The 18166-nt window shown below is 42.7% G+C and overlaps 1 protein-coding gene across 5 annotated transcripts in view; it reads left to right on the forward strand.

The window, feature by feature from the left end:
- The window catches only part of LINGO2 (leucine rich repeat and Ig domain containing 2), a 5916036-nt gene that overhangs the window by 2875885 nt on the left and 3021985 nt on the right, over nucleotides 1-18166 (forward strand). For 4 of the 5 annotated variants that reach the window (XM_069630911.1, XM_069630909.1, XM_069630914.1 and 1 more), the window contains one exon: nucleotides 4518-4598. The exons of the other annotated variant lie outside the window; for it this stretch is intronic. The gene's annotated coding sequence lies outside the window, so the exon portion shown is untranslated. The remainder of the gene's footprint in view (nucleotides 1-4517; nucleotides 4599-18166) is intronic. 5 annotated transcript variants of the gene reach the window in all.

Consider the following 18166-nt stretch of genomic DNA (forward strand, 5'->3'; position numbering starts at 1 on the left):
TGCACTCTATGGTAGAGCCTGTGAACATTAGGGGTTGGTTGCTCTCTGTGGCAGAGCCCATGAACTTGTCAGGGTGTCAGCACTCTGTGTGTGGGCATGTGAATTGTAGGATTGGCAATGCTTTGTAGGAGAGCTTGAGAAGTCGGGGCAAGTGGTGCTTGTGATTGTGACAATTCTAGGACTCAGAATTAGTACTGGCACAAGAGGCAATGACATGGATAAGACAGTGACTGGCCAGTGCATCCTAGTCCCTTCTAGGGCTTTCTGATTTCTAATCACATACACACATGTCATCAAACAAATCCACTCCACTTTTCGGTGTTCGACATGTACTGGATAACAAATCATCGTCACAAGCCAAGCTGGAATGTTGGCTAGGGGTATATGACGATCCAGAGCATTCCACAATTGAATGACTCTTCATATTTGTAAATGCAAATTAATAAATTAATTAACATGAGGCACTGTGAGGCTGCTTCTTCACTTAGGGGCAATATTGCTGGCTGCTATGAAAAAGTTCTGACTGCACAGTTGTAGGGGTCAGCTTAATGAGTCATTATCAACTCACACCATTGGCCAGACTGACCACTTGCTGTACAATTATTGTAGTGGATTATCATCCCTTCCCCCAGGTGAAACATCCAGTAGATAAGCATCGAGCATCTGTGCAAATGATGGTCTATTGTAAAATGCTGTTGATGAACTATCTGCATTCAATATTTTTGAGTCACTGAGGAGAGCATCCTGCATCCCCTCCCCATTGGCTGCACAGGCACTGTTCTCAAATGTTTCAAAAGTTGCCCATTGGGCTAGTTTATGTTATTCCTGCTGACCTCATTATTTCATGAATTGATGTTGCAAGCACTGCAGCAAAGCATCCTTGCACTTCCTGTGATGTTTGCTGCAAGCCCACCTCCACCTTCACTCTCACATGTGGATGAAAAGTGTTCACTTTTTATTTGAATTGTGGGTCCATAGTGGAAGCCAGCAGTTACTCACTGCTACATTTAAATGCAGCAATACAGGCACTGTTGGGGAGCTGCACAAGATGTCTGCTTTTGTGAGAGTTCTGAGTTAAGGCACTTAAGCAACTTTGACGTATCCTGCTGTACCACCTACTTTTGTTACTAACACCCACCCCCACATCCAGAGGGGTGGTGAACAGTTTGCAGCAGTGGAATGACTCGTGTGACAGCATCTGGTGGCGTTCAGCTGCTCTGGAATGCTGAGGTCTGCTGCTGGTGACCTGCCTGTGGATTTTCGTACATTCTTAAGTCACATTTTTCAGCATCCAGTGGCACAATGAAGAGGGCTTCCTCGGTGAACCCATTGGCGCCCGACCAGAGAGATGGGCTGTCAGCATCCTGGTGTTCGATTGAGCTTCTACCTTGCATGAACTATGTGGCAGTAGTGCTCCCTCCACTGCTGCCAACCTGCTCTGCAGCAAATTGTGCATCAAGACCGACTCTGCCCCCATATCAGGTTCCTTGACAGGCAGCGCATTGTGGCACTGACTCGCCCTGTTTCTGGGTCTGTGCTCACATGCCAGTGAATCTATTCCTTTCTTTTTGGGCATTTCCTCCCGTCCCCTTGTGAGAGGGCTTGCAACTTTAGAAGAGGATGCATATTTCATAAAGGCCATACATAGTGAGATGGCTAAATATACATTTAGGAACTGTTGAATTAAAAACTCTTGCTCAATCCCCGGGGCATCCCTTCCCAATGATATAAACAATGTCTGCCTCATTTGCATAGAGGTCACTCCATCTGTAAATCTGTCAGAGAAGGATGGGATGAAAAAAGTGGAAGCAAGAAGCAGGGTAATCTAGACCACTTCACTTCATCAGTATCAGGAGGCAACATGGAAACCCCAAAGGGAGCAAGTAAGAATCCTAACCTGCATGCCCAGGAGACCACATGCCCCGCCGATATACAGCAACTTCTTCATTCAATGCAGAAGGGATTTGATGCCATGAAAAGCAAGCTGGGTGACATCACCACTAATGTTTCCTTCATCCAAGCCAATCTAGGAAGTGAATCCTCAGTATTACCTAAGCAGAAAGGAAAATTAGCAAAACGGAAGACACTATTGTAGAGGAGCTGGTGGGTACCTTCCTCTCTGGTCTCCACCCCCCTTTGCAATGTCCTATCGGAATGACAGACGAAGAGTCACAATTGGGAACTCATGCATGAATCCTAAAATATTCTTGTACCATATTGAGTATATGAGAGATGATATGCAATCAAGCAACCATTTTGAGTGTACCCACAATCTGACATAATGGAGGAAAGTTACCAAGAAGGATGCTCATTACCGAGCTGTCGAAATGCATCCATGAACAGAATGGATGTACAGTAACACAAAGACTGACGACAGCAAGATAATGTCATAAAGAAGATGTAAGAACCTATGCTGAAACAATATGAAAATACTTAAGGATGATGATGTAACTGAACAACTAAGAGAAACATGTATTCAATGATACAGTAATCATGAACACATAGAAGAATGAAGTGACTCACTGGTCAATAACTGTAAAAACATTTAAACGCAAGGTAGAAAGAATACATAGAAGCTTGCTTATGAGAGATATATATTCAATGTTTAGGACGACCATATGATGAAGATGGACGACGGCTTCGGCCAATCAACCTAGCTACCTCAAAATACAAGCCCAGGATATTAAAGTGAAAAGTTGATGAAGACATTTTTTTCCCTTGCAAAATAGAGCAGTACATTGGCCTAGGACCATGGAAGCTATTTCACGAGATGAAGACAAAGTACAAAGGGAGTCCAATGTGCAGACCATGTTCGAAGGACATATTTCCTAGGATTAGGAGGTACAAGAACATTTATGGATGCTAACGTGTAGGATAACTAAAAGCGCATCAAGATTATATGGGATAGAGTGAGAACGTCTCTAAAGGCCAAGAAGAGCAGCTGGACCCAGTATAATTGAATCAAATAATGTTAAATACACTGTCAAAATGGACACATTTGTGGTCTTATAACATGTGATGCAGATCTCGCAAACAAGGGCTGTTTATTAGGCTTGAAGCTAAAATGTTCCGAGACAGTGCAGACTGGCAAGGTAAATCTTCAAACAAAGGACATTGGCATGAGGCCTACCGATGGGAGATGGTAGACTAATTGGGAAAACAAGGGGAGAGCTGACGTATCTCCAAACACCTGGGTTTCGCTTCGATGTATGTGCTGCTAGCGAGCCGAATGTCAAAGGTTGAATTAGGGTTGCCAACCAATTAGAAAAGCCTGCCATGCACTTTTAAATACAATGATGCTAGTATTATTGCACTGTCATATTCTTTGTTGTAATCAGTATTATACACATATTAGGAGTAGCTCAGGACGTGTCCTACAGACAAGGGACCGCCAATGGGAGACAAATATTCATGCATTCTATATGTAGACATGTTTCCATAATCCAATCTCACCCTTTGATTGTTTATTGTAATATGCCACTTAGTGTAGGATGACATCATAAATGATGCATCTAGCATTATATAAACTAAGTATGATCAAAAAGACATTGTGATCCTGCATTAATCAATTTGATCAATAATGATCCACCCTGCTTTCCTTCATTGAGATAAGAGCAGTATTTTACAATTTTTGTTGATTCTGTCCGGTTATTTGGTCTAAGATATTTTATTGGTAATTCCATCTAGCACAAATGCACTTCAAGGTGCTAGAGCACAATATATCGAGCATGCAAACCACAGTCGATACATTACATAGAGATTTGAAACACATGAAGACCAAGGGCCTGATTCATGGAAATGTTTGCATTTTTGCATGGTTCGAAGATTGCACTGCTGAAAAGTGACTATGCACTTCCGACACAAACCCTGATTCACGTTACTGTGCAAAGTTTATTTTTGCTGTGCAAAGTCTGTTCAAAGTCAGTGCATAGTCATTTTTGCAGTACAAAATTACTTTGCACGGACTTTGCACTGCTAAAAAACACATTGCACAGTACCATGAATCAGGGTTTGTGTCAGCAGTGCAAAGTCACTTTTCAGCAGTTCAAAGTCACTTTGAACCGAAAAAATAATTCCATGAATTGAGCCCCCAGTGCGCTGATTTAGAGTCACACTCTTGCAGGGATACTATCTGAATTGTTGGAATATCGGAGAAAGCACTATGTGGCAATATGTAACAGGCAATTGAAGATTTGTGCAAGATAATCCTTGGAAACCCTGGGTTGTCACATGAGATCTTGCTTTAGAGGACACACTGAGCAATAAAACCGAAACCCAAGCCGGGTGATTATCCTCACCCCTTTATAGCATGCATTCTAAACAACAGGGAAAGGAGAAAGCTCCTACAGTATGCAAGAGAGGACATGGGAACTCCGGTTTCAGTCACACACACTCTCTTTACCTGGATTACTGTGCCCTGGTCCAAGAAGCTACTCAGGGAGAGTAATATTCCGTATGCCATGTTTTTCCTGCATGTTTACGCGTCCAAATAGACAATAAAACATATTTCTTTACAGTGTGAGATGCCACAGTAGCCTTTACAGAAGAGAAACATCTGAAGCATCCTCCAAGACGTCTCCTCCAGGATACATTACCAGGTACCTGTTAAAGTCCCTGGTTAATCATTGATATCACGTTTGTTCACATTGTTTATCATATGGCTGCACTGAAAATACATACGAAGATTTCGGTCTGATATTGCCTGTCATGTATACAGCTAACCCCTATGCGAATGCAGTTTTCTACAAGGCGGGATGAAGTAGGGGGTCAGATACATTACACTGCCAAAGTCAAAAGAGCAGGCAGAGTGGGGGAGGGATCCAAATTGAGTTGTTGGGAAAATGAAAACAGCACTTAGTGTATTTATTCAAGAGTAAATACCAATGCTTTCATGAGAATCTTTCTACGAGGACATACCAATGCTTTCATGAGAATCTTTCTACGAGGACATACCAATGGTTTCATGAGAAGCTTTCTACGAGGAATACGGAAAAGTGTCGTACTGCTACTCACAATACATGTCTCTGCCCCCCAGTAGAATTCATGAAATGGCATGCATAAGCTGGAATATTAGAGGTCTAGGCAATCCAGTCGAGGCTCATTAGTTGTTGGAATGCGTGAAACAACATAGGGCCCAGATCCTGTTCCTGCAAGGGGTTCATGCAATGTCAGATCTTGCTTTGACCCTTGCCAAAAATTAAGGGAGTTATCGATATTACAACTCACACTCATCACGGGCTAGAGGGGTGTTTACTCTGATACATACATCCTTGGCTTTCACTCAATGGAGTACAACGTTACATCAGTCTGGACTCTATGTGCTGGCACATAGTAAACTTGACCAAGTTGAGGTACTCCTAGTGAATGTGTATGAGCCAAACAAGGATGATTCAGATTTCTTCAGTCACATTTTACCCATGTACATGGCCACAATAATATTGGGGGGGCGAGTTGTAAATATGATTGTGAATACCACACTTGATCGAAATGGCAGTTCCAATAGGCTACTATCTGGCGCAGCTAGGGCCATTCTGGGTGGAAGGAGCAGACCGATATGTATTCTGTGTGAAGGGTGCAGTGAGCTAAAGCGTAGTTGTAGACCCTCCTAAGTGGAAGACATTCCATAGAAAAAGGGAATTTGACCCATGTTGATTCTCAGCAGAGGGGCTTCCATACTCTTGTTTTATCATTTACAGACTACACTGGACCCCCAAGAGTGTCAAATTGTTTAAAACAGATTGTGAGGGCAATTGCCCCAGATGCCTACGTGTAAATGGTGACCTACTTCATATGCTATGGTCCTTCCCGAAACTGATTGACTACTACTGTCTGATGTCCTTAATACTCTGTCTGAGATATTGAATATTGAGATCATGCCTAACCCCACTTGTTGTCTGATGGCGATATTGGAGCAATACCTCTTGAGATGCATAGTTTTTTTTTTTTTTAAATGTGGTCTTTATCTCAGATTGCTTTTGGCTAGAGGATGCATACTTCAGAAATGCAGTTCTAAACATGCATGATTGGCGTGACGCGCTCTGCTTAAAAATATTGGTGAATCCAAAATATGACATCCTTCTCTTTTGAAGACAGTAAATGAATCACAATATATGAATACATGTTGCATTATTTGCACTTATGATTTATCAATAATATGTTGGATTCACCAATTATTTTAGGCAGAACGTGTCACGCCAATCATGCATGTTTAGAATTGTATTGCTTGTAAGTGCTTATAGGTGCGCTCACTTCTTGATTATGGCGACGCAGCCGGCCATAATTTAAGGACTAGTGATCATAGCGCACTCTTTAGGGATCTATACACATACTTTCATACTTACTGTATACTTCAGAAATGGACGAGTATTACCCCTCCCAAGATAGAAAGCTTGCAAGATAATCTGCTGTGGGACAATGACATGGAATATCTATACTTAACATTATCACCTAACAGAAGCTGTCCTAGAGACATTTTGGGAAGATTTTTGCTATTATTAACATTTCGAAATTAAAAATTTGCAAAACAATGATAATACACAGGGTATATATACTACCTTAAAGTAATTTTGTAGTTGCATCTCATTCTTAGTTGAAGTAACATTACTATTTTGCATCAAATCTATCATGAGCAAATGTATTTGTACCAACCAGAGCCTAAATAAAACATTAAACAAAACGCAGCAATCCGTGGATCATAACAAAAGATTGAAATTAGAGCCTTTCCCATGTGTGCCAGGTTCTGCTCCAACAGTCATTCGAAATGGCAGAACCTCACTGATGAATGCATTGTGTTGCCTCACACCTTTGGAGTCCTCCTTAAGCAGACATTACACAGCTGGTTCCAGGCTCTGCAATAACCTGCAATGACATTCTGCTTGTGTAGCCTATCCAATTACATAGTTAAGGTGCAACTGGTGGCCACTGAGGTCTTCATGTTGTTCAAAGGCAACTTTTGAATCCCCTAGAACTAGCCCATGAATTTTCTCCCTTTTCTTCCTGGTAATCCCAGCTGAAATGTGAGTTTAACTTCTAGGCCACATCACAGACTTCAAGTTGATTAACATTTCCGATATTACGAGTCAAGGGACATGCTCAAAGCACAAGAAGGTGCATTGTCTGACCAATTATTGAGGCGGATAGGGACGTTTAGGCTTTGTTCCTTAATACAAAGCTAAAATGCAAATTGCAAGGCCTCAGCTATCATGCCTGAAGTTCTTCCTCCTTTTTCCATATTTCAACTACCATATGGTTGCTGCCTTGAAACCCTTTCAGGCATAACGTTGCATGATTGTGGAACGGAATACACCTTCTCTGCCCTTGCATTATTCCACCCCACAATTGGCTAGTAGAGGTCAGAAAGTCTACCCAGTGTGCTATGAACGTCATTCAGTCAAAGTTCTGACCACTGGACAAATGCCCCCTGTAAAGTAATTTCTTGTGAGATTGCCCAGTGGCTAGATGTTATGTTCCACTTCAGTAGGCATGCTGCCTGTCTGGTGGCACCACAATGTGCTGTCCAACAAGTGCTGTGGTCCAGGAATTGGACATGAGGTTCACTGAGAAGTAGTTGAGAGTGTGATGCTAAACCCTGCTCAACAGAGTATGCTACTATAATCGTGGACTCTTCATGTGTAGTCTGGGGTGGACATGCAGTGCAGACTTTTGGCTTGGTGCTTTGCCCAGCATCAGTATGAGGTGGTGGCATAATGGCAGCATCTTGGTGTGCATTCCCGCAGGTTCAGTAGTTCTGATTCTCCAATGTGGGAAGCATGAGGATGCATTGCAAGATCCCTTGATGTCTTGGCGCTCAGTCCAGTTCCTGCGCGTTATTGTCAATGGTAGATCCTGGTGTGCAGTGCTGAGGTTGGTGCACTTTGTGATGCTATTTCTCCATGGCTATTTCTAGAGCATCTGGACTTCTCTTTTAGTTATCGGGGTGTAGCCCCGTATTTCAACTTGCAGTTGACATATTGGGCCTCATTCTGAGGTTGGAGGTAGCCATGATGCTATTAGTGCCATGGCTACCCCCTTACCGCATATCGGGTCAGGGTTCCCTGAATGGGGAATTACCGGGCCATTCCAACCTTGGAGGACCCAGTATTTCTCCATTCTGGGAACCCATCCCCATTCCCATTCGAGCCCCCATAGGACTCAATGGGAATGGGGACCATGCTAACAACGGGTCCGTTAATAACGGGCCGTTGTTAGCATGCAGGTCCTTTAGTGGCTACCAGTAAAACCAGCCGCCCCTGGCGGGTGCCGCTAAAGGACCTCGTAATGCGGCGGTAAGGGGTTAACTGCACCCTTACCGGCGCCTTTAACCCCTTACCGCCCACCTCGGAATGAGGCCCAGTCTTCACAAAGGTTAAGACATTCTAAATTGGTGTATTTAGTTATACTGGTGTGGGCTTGTGCTTGGCATCACGTGTTAGTGCTGAATTGGCCATTTCTAGCGGGTCTTGCTTGGTTATGGTGTGTTAAAAAACAATGCCGTTAATGTTTTCCTGAACGTAAGGTGAATCTGGATTGCCTGAATACTATTTGAAAGTTATTCCCAGGGTGTTGATGTTATGTTTAAAAAAGCTGGCCCTCTGTGCCTATTTCTGATGTATTGCTGGATTGTTATGAGTAGGTCATTTCTGGTTGTTATAGTTCACCTTGGATGGTATGGCTGACCATTCCGTGCATGAAATTGACTCCACCGCCCTGGCGAGCATTATGGATGATGCAAAATGTGTTGAAAGGTATTTTTCTTGACTGTTAGCCAACGGAACAATCTTAGTGCTGGTGTCTTGTGGTCCCTCCTGTCAAGTCTGATTAATAGTCATACAGCTCTTCTGGGTGAGTTGCAGCGTTAATTAATTGAATACCATTTAGTACCCAAAGGTGATATGTCAAATCGGTTATATGTATAGGCCAAACGTGCAAACATTACCACTTTTCTAGGGCATGCATACATACATACATACATACGTATTTATACCATTCAAAGGTTTAAGGCAAATATCCGATATCTGGGTGCAGATTGTATCCAGGTAAGATCTGAGCTACTCAATGCTGTTGAGATAAGGTTATGTGTTGTTAATGTAGCAGTGCATAGTGTTTTTGTGTTTGGGAAAAATGGTATCAAGGCTTTCATATACATGTTGACTATCATTATAGAAGAGTGCCCTGTGGCACTCTAAGGTTGATTGGAACGGAAAGGGATCCGTACATCTCCATTTGAACAACATGATAGCTTTCTGAGAAGCAGGTAAATTGATGAGTAATGCAACTTCTGCCACTGCTACGACGTTGGTGGATTGATGCTACTATTAACATCCTTGCTTCCCACATGGAAAGTACATCCTTAGGCCAAGTGAGCGTAGGGCCTATTAGTAACGTGCATGCAATGGATGTGTTCACAGAATAACTCTGACTCCTAATAACCGAACAAACTCAGGAAGCTGGCAAAGTACTGTTTTATTATTGATGTGGAGAGTTATAACGGACATCAACGGACCTTCGCTCAATTTCTCTCAGCAATCCTTTCACAAAACATACACTTTATACTGAAAATACGTCAGAGGTGACGTCATACTACGTGGCAAATAATGAAAAACCTACTCGGGATTGTAATTGGCTTAAGGGGAAGATCTAAGTATATATGACATAGGAACTGGGATAGTGATTGACTGCCCACTGTCAGGTGGACACTATATGCCTACCTCTAAAACGGGTCATCTTCAAAACCATTAAGTACACCGTTTTCAATTGGTCTTCAAACTATAAAGTCCTTTGTTATACGGAACTCTGTAATTGGTTGGCATGCATGTGCCATGTCTGGAAACTTCGGTTCACTTAGCAGCACGTAAACCCAGAGCCAGGTCCAAGGAGGTGGACCTGACTCTTCGTCCCCACCCAATAAGCCCAACATCTCTCATCGCCCATGCCTTCTGCCATGAAGATTGTTTTTGAACTTTGCCTTGAAAATTATCCTTATCTTTGCTAACACATGGGAATGCTGGCACTCACCATTGTTGTTCTAGGACTCCAAGTTCAACTCTATTTTCATCCTTGGCTCACGTGACAGGAGATCATGATTTGGTCCATTTTGCATCTTTTAAATGTCTTAAATGAATAAAAGCTGGCACTCTTGGTGTTCTTTCTCTGCACCTTAACAGGAGATGATTCATCCTTTGCACATTCACTTCTTTCAAGAAAAGATAGGCAACCTTGGCTGCTTCAGTTTTGATACCAGGTCAAACAGACTTGCCACGCAGCTCCACAATTTCAGCTTATTTTTGCTGCAACGCAATTCTCCCATTCCTCTTCATGGGCCCTGGCTTGCTGAAATTCATGATACAAATGTCCAGCTTCTATAAAGTGGCAGCTTCGCCCGCATTCTAATCACTACGAATAACCAGCTTCTATGATGCGTTTCGGCATCTGTACAATTATTGAACGGTTGATTCTCTGCAGCAAGTTGTGCACATGTCATCTTCTCTTTCGTATTTAAAAGTTCATGTGACTCCTTACTACATCATTAGTTTCTTCAGCCAGCATCGCAGGAGGTCACATATGTTTCTTGTGACATCACTAGCTTCTCTCTTTTCTCCTTTTCATATTCCTTCAGGGAGTTCCTCCCTCAGATTGTTGTCTCTTCTGGGATACATTCAATAGGGTTGTCTCAATGGATATATTCTTTCTAATTTACGCTACGGTGTTGGCACAACTGCTGGTGTCAAACAACACAATTTCAAACTTCCTACATATAGGAGGTAGGGGGCGGGATGTCCTGCAGAGGCATGCAACTGCTCCTCTGCACAAGGACCACAGTATAGATTAAGGTACTATGTCTCACACTATTCATCTCATTAGATATACATTCTGGCCCTCACCCACACTTGGTTGTCTGCAAACAGAATCATTTAAAGTTCTTTCATGGATACTAATCATTTTAATATGCCATAATTTCATCTCACTTTAAAACTTTAAGCAACCTTTAGCTGTGTCTCCAATGTGCCATCCCTATTCTATTGTTGATTGCTTTTCAATTTCAGTGTTTGGTTCTGATTTGCAAATATTGTTTTCAACCATCAACTGGGTCCTACCTTATTTATTTTTCTACATCCTGCTTCAATCCTCCAAAAATGATGTTGCTGCCTCACTTCTTCACTGCACTCTGCTAAATCACCTGCAATTTCAGTTGTCACACTTCAAGGGAAGCTGTCCTGGGGCTGCTCTTGTGTTCACCACTGTCCGATCACCTGCTACCACCTGACCTTTGTTCGATCGTGTCTTCTTTGTGTCCCTGAAGTTTCCTGTGACTGTCTAACCCGGAGGAGTCTTCACTTGTCTACGTTTGGGTCTTTAACTGAAAGCTCTCTGGAATTGTTTGCTGTGCACCGTGACTGACCAAAACATATTCTCGTGAGACAAATGGGGTCATTACAACCCTGGTGGTAAGGGGTTAACGGCGCCGCGCCGGTAAAGGTGTCGGAGCCGTCAACCCCTTACCGCCTCATTACGAGTTCTACTCGCGAGACCCACTAAAGATGCCTGGTAAAACCAGGCGTCCTTGGCGGGTCCCGCGAGCAGACCAGGGTGCAAAAAATGGGCCTGTTATTAACAGGCCTATTGTTAGCACCCTTCCCATTCCCATTGAGCCCTATGGGGGCATGGTTACCTACTACCTCGTAATTAACCCCAAAGTATCTCTACTGTCAAGACGTCTAGACAGTCTGCATAGTAGGAGCAAGAACAGAAGAAGAACAAGTCTGGAATGCAGTCTGGAACCTGCAGTCATGGCAACAGACAACTCAGAGCCAGGGGGTAGGTCTACTTTGCTGCTTTCTTCCCCTGTCCCCCCTAGGGGGACATAAAGGGTGTACTGTCCTGATCCTACCTCACTCTGATCTTTTGTGATGGAACCTGGATGTGGGATCATTCCCTATCTCTATCCTAATGTGTTATATTGCATTCAAGACTCAACTGAACTTTCCTGGAGCTTTGATCTAACTCCGGAATTCCTGCAATAATCAGAACCACTGGCATTGCAATTCTATAAGAACTTACCTCAAGAAGTATATGCTTTAGAACTGGTGACTTTGAGGCAACAGGCCCTAAAACATCGAAAGGTTGGACTTCATTACAATTAGAATAATAATCACAGAAGCTATGTGTATTGATTCTAAAGATGTCTGTCTGTTTTAGTTGCATCTGACTACTCATCTATATTGAATTAATGCATTAATTAATATTTTATTATGCGCTTAACACCAGAGGCCAGTCTTGAAGGGTGGGACCAGGATTTAAACCTGTAAGGCTTTGCATTGCCTTGCTTACAAGACAAACACTTTGGCCCTGAGCGATCCTCCCAGCCCTCCCAGTAGTGCACTGGTAATTGATTCATATGCAATTCTATTTCTCCTAAGGATGGATATTAATTTATAAGGCTACTGTATACCAATACTTACCTGTCATTTTTACATGCTTAGTCTTTAAGCTAAAGACCTAATACATGATTGTATTTGTATACTTACTGTCTAACTGGATGGTGTTGTTCTGTTTGGATTAATTGTAGCTCTAGACATCTCTCACCCTCTTCCCGAGACTAAGCTTTGACTGCTTGACTGATTGTGCAGTGCTCTTCTTTGATTTAGGAAAAGGTTTTATTTTTATGGAATTATGTTGATGATGTCATGTTTGTTTTGTGTATTGCCTTTTCTCTTTTATGCAGTGTAACTAAAAAAGCTGAAAGGTTGATGTATTTAACCGTATCACATTGATACAACATAATAATAAAATACAGAATAAGCCTTGACTGCTCAGCTACCTCACCTTGATTGGGGTTGGCTAGTGTCTCAGAGTCTTTCCTGTTCATCATGATAGGGTGGCCTCCAGGCTCCTCCCACCAGGGATGATTTCAGAAAACCATATTAACACTTAAGGTCAGAGAAAGAGGAATTGTATGTAACCTAGTGAGAGAAGCGAGGTGTACTTAATTGAGAGTCATGAGTGAAGAAACTTCTTAGCCCCTGCAACATTGTTGGTGGATTCAACAAGGACTATCCCCAGCAGAGAGCAGGGCGTTCACATGGAATCAACAACTCCTAGCACATATTGAGGCATCTGGTGCTAACATATGGGTTTTGTGAAGGAATCGGGGTAAGAGAGGGGATTGGAGCAGGCATACAGCTGCCCAATCATCCCTTCCATTGGTCAAAAGCCAAGACCCAATACTAATTGACTATAGAGGATTTAAAGAACATAACGACAGACTTTCCACCAGAAAGTCCCATGCTCAAGCACTGGACAATGTCAGCATTCAAACAATGAAATCGAGATGATTTGGTCTACATCTCTACCTCTAACAGGTTGGTTGTGGAAACTCGCTGGCCTTATGAAAAGCAGACTTCTCTGTTCTATTGAGGCTTGTGGGCCAGAGTGAAGGCATTTTAGCCTACATTGTCAACCCTCCACAATAATGTGCAGAATGCATCTTGTTATCAGTGGAACATGGTTATCACTTGATTGAACGAAATAATGACCACAGAGTAGATAATAATCTTTGCATGTTTTTTTAGTCCTAAGACCTTTTTCTACAACCCAGTCGGCCTTTTGAAGGGAGTTACAAACCTATGCATATTGTAGCTCCCTGGGGGCCAGTAACAAGGAAGTAAAGAGAGAAGAGAAGAGCCCCGATATTTCCTGGCCTCACATAAGGGACCTTGAATGGCTTTGGGCCACAGAGGAGGTCAAGGAATCATCGCTGTCAGAGGAATCCTAATCTGAATGGTGGTTGCAGAGGGCAGCATTCAATCTCAAGGTCCAAGAGAGCTTGTAATTGCCACAGGCAAGACACATATACACACAAGTGCTTAAATTTGCAGATAATTTTACCCACAACCACAGAGAAGCCTCAGGATGCTGTGATTTTCATTGACTGCAAGGCTACATGGATTTATAATAATTGGACCTATGCAGCAGCTGGTTTAGGGGTTACATTAATTCCTAACGAAAAACCGGCAGGTGTGGGCACTGCTAACAGGACCAGTTTAACTTCATGCACTGCTTGATGTTGCACTGACAATTTACATCTTCAGTGCCATGATGGTCATACAGAATGGATCACATTTCATCTAATCGATTATGCACATTTCAAGATGATCCTGGGAATACCTTTGCTTACCCACGAAACACACGTCACTTGGAGAGAACGGACACTGCAGTCTACCTCGAGGACTTACCTCCAGAAATGTGTAGTAAGTGAGCCTGTGTGTGGAGTGCTAATAATGGGGCCTGGGTGTGGAGAGATGGTGATGTCACAGCTCCCTTGTGGAATGTGGTGGCCCTGGGGTTCTGGTGAATGACATTTGGGACTTACCAGTGAGAGTGGCTGGTTGATGGGTGTGGGGAAGCCCAGTGTTCCTTTCTCATGTACTTGTCTCTTTGTCCCCTAGCATCCCGTAGTGTTTATCTACCCAACAAGTGTGGCAGACCATGGATAATATAGGAAGATGAAACTTACCTGTGGAGGAAGCACTCTTTCTTTCACTTGCAACGAGGATGGGGTCACACACAGCTGTCCACCCACAAAAGCATTGTTTAATTGCCTCTAGCAATTCAGAACACTAAATATTAGGAACGGTAACAAACAGAATGTCTGGACTCCGCTGATGATTTCAGCAAGAGTTTGGGGAATCCTTTGCCTCCACAAAGACCCTATGATTGTCAGATTGACCTGCTACTTGGAGCATAAGTACCATGCAGCTGTGTCTATATTTTGACGGAGATAGAGTGTAAGCATTTACAGACGTATGTTGATGAGTACCTTGCTAATACCTTCATTTGTCCTTTTAAGACTTTGTCAGCTTCAACATGCCAAAGAAGGAAGGATACTCTGTCCCTGCGTAGATTACAAGACACTGAATAAGATCACAGCAAAGAACAGATAGCAATGTCATTAATGCAGTTGCTCTGGGACAGTTAAAAGGAGCCAATCTATACACCAAATTGGACTTAAATGGGTCTTACCATCTTGTTTGAGTGAAGGCTGAAGTTGAGTTGAAGAAGGCCTTTTGAATGAAGTATGCATTGTTCTAATATCAGGTGATGTCGTTCGGACCATGTAATGTTCCAGCACCACCATTCCAGAATTGTATAGCCAAGGTTCTCCAAAAGCGATTGGACATTTGCATGGTCATATACATTGACAATATACTATTTTATTCCAAAAAGAAGAACATGTAAAGCATGTCTGAGCAGTCTTCACCCATTTCCGGAAATACTATTTGCAACACTAGAAAAGTGTACATTTCATATGCAAAGAGTGACATTTCTTGGGTTTATATTAACACACAACTGTGTCGCTATAGAATCAAAGAATGTGTAAGCGATAGAGTGTTGGTTATATTCCACCTCCGCGAAGAAAATTGAAAGCTTTTTAGATTTTGCTAATTTTTAATGGTACTTCCTCCCTGAGGTTTCTACAATTGTACACACCATAATTGATCTACTAAGGAATGGGAGCACATGTGCATGGTCTCGTAATGTTGAATAAGCATTTCAGACAATAAAGAAGAGCTTCGCTTCAGCTCCACACTTGAAAAATATATATAAGTGGATGCATAAAGCACCGCCGTGGTAGAAGTCTTATCACAATGGGATCCGGACACTGATCAGTTACACTTTGAGGCCTTTTGTTCTTGAACATTTAGCCATGTAGAATGTAACTAGCTATACTATAAGTGAAAAGGAGACCCTGGCTATTAAGTCGGCTTTTAAGGAGTGGAGACACAACATCCTCGGGACCAATCCTACCATCACCATTCTATCTGATCATCTAAACCTGCAGTTCATAAGCTTCACCAGCACACTCCCAGCTCGGCATCTGGGGTAGTTATTGTTTTACACTGAAGTCCACTTCAGGAACACATACCAACCAGGAGTTAAAAGTGGAAAAGCAGGTGTATTCTCAAGATGGTGTCAAGGAAGTTAAGGAGCGCAACTTGATACTGTTTTATCATGATTTATAGGGACATTAGAGGAGACCAGCCCCCACCTGGATGACTCGGGTTACACCATGAACCCTAGAAGAGTGGGCAACACAAGGTCCAGACAGATTCCATAAAGATAGTTTGCCTCATTAGAAGAGGTTGCTTTCCTAGGAATTGCAATTGATAGCAATCCAACAACAACACACCACCCTACAATCAGGACATCCTGGTACTGAGAAAACTATCAGCCTAGTGCTATGCAATTGTGGGTGGCCGATAGTGAGGCAAGACGTTCAACAGTATGTATGAACATGTGACTTCTGTGCACATTCAAATAGTAACCATCAATGACCACAAGGTCTTCTATAGCACGTGGTATCTTTAGACTTCATCACAGACTCACCTAAAGACAAGGCATACACTCATATTCTAGTGATGACCAACCAATTTACCAAATTGACTCACTTCTTCATCCTACAGAAGCTCCAAACGACATTAGAGATAGCCATATATGCTATTGAATACATAGCGATGCTCCACAGGGTACCCTCAGTGACAATACCAGGTCGAGGATGCCAATGTAAATATCCTTTTTGGAAAGAGATCAATTCCACACTAGGAGTAAACATGGGACTATCCACATATTACCACCTATAGACAGATGGGCAGACTGAGAGAACCAAACTGTCCCTAGAAAGAAATGTACATTGTCTAATATCTCAAGGTAACCAAGAGTGGGTGGATATCCTTTGGGTAGCCGAATTTTCCTTCAATATCTCACCTCTAGAATCAACTGGGTTGTCACCCTTCCTTTGCCTATAGGGCTTGAATAAAACAAAAACGCTGAGTTAGCTAATACCCTACTTTGTCGAGTACCTGCCATAAACAAGCACAATACAAATCCCCAAGAAGTCTTATGACAGCTCATGGAGAACTTAGATAAAGCCAAGGCTACCTATATGAAATAGGCCAAAAAAACATCACAGGTCGAAAGAATCAACAGAAGCAGGGAACAAAGTGTGGCTCTCTTTAAGGAACATACATTTTAAAGGATTGGGTAGATTTCAACCTACTTATTTGGCCCCAATCAAAAGGAGAGTAAGCCCAGTAGATATACAATTAATCTCACCTACGTCACTTTGCATACACCCATGTTCAAGAAGGCACAACCTGATTTATGGCACTGAGCAGTTTCATTACCCGACATAATTCAAGGACAACCAGAGTAAGAGGTCAAACAGATTCAAGATTCAAAAACTAGGGGACACGTTTTTTAATCCCCTAGACTAAAAACACTACTGCTCATAGTGTATTCTTGGAGCCAGCTTCCAGCATCCGTGCACCGCTTCTAGTACACTCCTTTCACCAGCAACGCCCAGAAAAGCCCAAGGGTGATGGGAAGAAGTATATGGGGAGGATATTTACATGACCACATTAGCAAACACCCCATTCAGCCAAACCATGCCATTGGAGTTAGGTCAAGGGACAGTGGGGGCTGACAATACACCCGTACCACTTGTGATAGCAACACACTACATTTCCTAGTATTCCTTGGCCAAGAGATTATCTCATTTCCTTTTCTTGGAAGGACCATGGGGTCTTGGCCACAGGGCACACAAGCAAGTCATTTGCCAGACTTACCTAGAGGAGCAGCTGCCTTCAGCATTTCCGCTCCGCACCAAATGCCAGAGGAATCTAAACAGCACTATGAGAGTATAGAACTCTTGCATGATAACTCGAGAAGAATATTTACACTTCTTCACTGGAGTAGTGCCTCCTGCATTCTTGCCACTGCGAGACACAGGGGAATCCAAACCTCTGAAAAGAGACAACTCCAAAGTTAGTGGCCATTGTGGGACACATAAGATGTAATGGCAAGACCCTGACTGCTACCTAGTAGCCTATCAGTAACTTCAGCAGCCTCTTAGTACTTGTGACAGAGTTACATCATGACCGCAATGGATGTTTGTCTTGAAAACTCACTCAGAACTCGTGTGTGAAGAAACGCACAATCAGAGAAAGGGGGATTTTATTTAACCTGGTGAGCAGTGGTCGAAGTGTGCCAAAATAAGTAGTGGAAATATGTTCTCTACTGGCCTGCCCCGGCACCCTACAAACCCCATCACCACGTTCCCCTCCCACACACAATCTCAACCCCAAAACAAACACACCTGCTATTTATGGGA

Source organism: Ambystoma mexicanum, chromosome 6q (genome assembly GCF_040938575.1).
Source record: "Ambystoma mexicanum isolate Mex_15411 chromosome 6q, UKY_AmexF1_1, whole genome shotgun sequence".
NCBI lineage: Eukaryota > Metazoa > Chordata > Amphibia > Caudata > Ambystomatidae > Ambystoma > Ambystoma mexicanum.